The sequence below is a fragment of the Suncus etruscus genome, chromosome 3 (genome assembly GCF_024139225.1).
Source record: "Suncus etruscus isolate mSunEtr1 chromosome 3, mSunEtr1.pri.cur, whole genome shotgun sequence".
NCBI classification, from domain to species: domain Eukaryota; kingdom Metazoa; phylum Chordata; class Mammalia; order Eulipotyphla; family Soricidae; genus Suncus; species Suncus etruscus.
This window is the reverse complement of record NC_064850.1, coordinates 135187149-135190316: the sequence shown is the minus strand read 5'-3', so window position 1 is coordinate 135190316 and position 3168 is coordinate 135187149.

The following is a 3168-nucleotide window of genomic DNA, read 5'->3' as shown; positions in this document are numbered from 1 at the left end:
CCCTACCAGGTATACTATCTCCAGTCCCATGCAAAGATATTTTTTTTAAAAATTAAACATAATTTATTTTAGTTTGCGTGATAAAGTTAAAATTGAATTTAAAATCATGGCATTGTTGTACAAAGTTAAGTACAAAGTTGTACCCCCAACGAAGTGCCCAGAAGCTCCCATCCTTATCATCTCTCCTTTGGTCTAATTTTCATTACCCCTCAACTATGCATCACGTCAGATCACATATGATCACAATTGATCATAATATATTTGTTCCAGATAAGTAAAAAAAAAAGTTATTGAAAAAAATGCAGAAAAAATAGAGAAGAAAGTTAAAGAAAGAAAGTAAAAAAGTAGAGTAGCAAGCATATTTGTAAAAATTATTGTATCTCCAATGAAGTCATTAATACAATGGCAGAATGTTTAATAAGCTAGTTAGCTGTCCATTCTGTTAAATTGAGGTGTTTCTATAGGATGACATCATTAAACAAATGAAGTTGTCCAGAGATTCTAGCATGTTAGCACTATCTAGCATGTCTAGCACTATTACAACTTTTTTTGGTGCGGGGTCCTGAAGCCCCCCAGGGGGGGCCCGGCCAGCAGGAATTAGCTGGGAAGACTTCTCAGACAACCGCACTCCTATTTTGCTGGGTAGAAGAACAACCACACCTGTAAAAATCTGAGAGAGGTTAATAATAAAGACCCAAGGCAATGTCTCACTGCTCAAGGGCATCTTTATTGGCTACAGCTCCTTCTTATATAGTGAAGGAGAAGGGGGCAGTACAAAGATAATGTCAATCACACTTTTGGTGCGAAGGTCCATACAAGGCAAGAATACATATCAGGTTACAAGGAACAAAGAAAGTAAATCATTCTCCAAATAAGGAAATGGGCAGTGGGCTAGGAGGCAGGATTACCTGCAAGTCATGATGAACGTGCTGTTTCCATGGAAATTTCTTGTGACCTTCTAGCTGCATATCTAAACTTTTAACAGATATAAGGTGGGGGCAATGTTCTTACAGAAATAATTTTGTACAGACAATGTAACATATACACATAATAACTGCCTTGTTAACTCAGGGATATGGTTAAGGGAGTAAGGCCTCATTTCTGGGAATGGTACTGGGCCGTGTTGCTCTCCTCCGGGCTACAAGATTAATTATCTCCTGCAGCTGCATTTTCCTTTCTCTTTGGCCCAAGAACTTACAGCAAGACTGCATGTAGCCTTTAGGTGAAAGGCTGGATTATGGCAGAAAGAACAGCAAAATGGCCTCAAACAAGTCACAGTCCCCAACATTTTGGTTTTTGGGTCACACCCGGCAGCACTCAGGTGTTCCTCCTGGCTCTATGCTCAGAAATCGCTCCTGGCTGGCTCGGGGAACCATAAGGGATGCCAGGATTTGAACCATCAACCTTCTGCATGCAAGGCAAACACCTTACCTCCATGCTATCTCTCCAGCTCCAACAACTTTTAGGACCATGTACTCAGCTGCTAGGGCTCCTGGAAGAAGAAAGATAAGGGGGTGGGAAGAAAAGGGGGTGGGAAGGGGAAGGTGCCCACACTTACTTCAAAAAGCCCTAATGACATTAGCCCAAAAAACAGTGTACCTAAAGTTTGGTCAGTTTGGTGTCCCCAAAGGGAATCACAAAGGGTCAGTGATGAGGCAGGGCCATCAGAAAACAGTGATTCTGGGTGCAGGATGCAGCAGGGTGGGCTTTGCCCACCCTCTCCTTTCGAGATGGACACTCTTCTGTATGGGCCAGTGTATCCATGATCTGTGATGGGTTGGTTTACATCTCATTTGAGATGAGCGAGTCTATGGAACTGCCCCAATTCAAACATGGCAACTTCATTTGTGGGCATGATTACAGCTTCCAGGCTTCCCAGAACAAGAAAGATGGGGTGGGGGGGCGGGGGGGGTGTCCGCACTTGTTTCAAAAAGCCCTGGTGATATCAGCTCAAAAACATGTGTACCTGAAGTTTGGTCAGATTGGTGTCCCAAAGAGAATCATAAAGGATCAGTGATGAGGCAGGGCCATTGGAAAAACAATGCAAATATATTTTTGTTTTGTTTTTTCTGTTTGTTTGTTTTTTGATTTTTGGTCCACACCTGGCAGCACTCAGGGATTACTCCTGTTCTTCGATCAGAAGTCACTCCTGGCAGGCTCGGGGGGACCATATGGGATGCCAGGAATCAAATCCGGATCCATTCCAAGTTGGCTGCATGCAACTACTGTGCTACCACTCTGGCCCCACAAAGTTATCTTTATTTGGGGCCGGGCGGTGGCGCTAAAGGTAAGGTGCCTGCCTTGCCTGCGCTAGCCTTGGACGGACCGCGGTTCGATCCCCTGGTGTCCCATATGGTCCCCCAAGCCAGGAGCAACTTCTGAGCACATAGCCAGGAGTAACCCCTGAGCGTTACCGGGTGTGGCCCAAAAAAACCAAAAAAAAAAAAAAGTTATCTTTATTTTTGGTTTTGGTTTTGGTTTTTTGGGCCACACCCGGTGTTGCTCAGGGGTTACTCCTGGCTCTGCACTCAGAAATCACTCCTGGCTCGGGGGATCATATGGGATGCCAGGGATCGAACCTGCATTTGTCCTGGGTCAGCTGTATACAAGGCAAATGCCCTACTGCTGTACTACCACTCCAGCCCCACAAAGTTATTCTTTTATTTTATTTTATTTTATTTTATTTTTGGTTTTTGAGTCACAGCCGGCAGAGCTCAGGGGTCACTCCTGGCTCGATGCTCAGAAATTGCTCATGGAAGGCTCGGGGGACCATTTGGGGTGCCAGAATTCGAACCGCTGACCTTCTGCTTGCAAGAAGGTCGCCTTACTTCCATGCTATCTCTCTGGCCCCCATAAAGTTATTTTTAATGGTAACTACTCTGTAAGGTTGTTCTGGCATAATGTGTGTGTGATTGTGTGTGTGTGTGTGTGTGTGTGTGTGTGTGTGTGTGTGTGTGTGTGTGAACAGTACAGTGAAATTCTCCTTAGTCAGAAAGATTTATAGGTTGTGTCTGAGATTTGCCAATCATTAGTTAGAGGTGACTTTGGCAAGTATTCAAACCTCTCTAAGATCTATTTTATTGCTGGATTGGATAAATTTTGAGATAACTTCAAATGCACAGAGTTGGTGGGAACGAGAGAGAGAGCGACTACAGCAGGTAAAGTGCT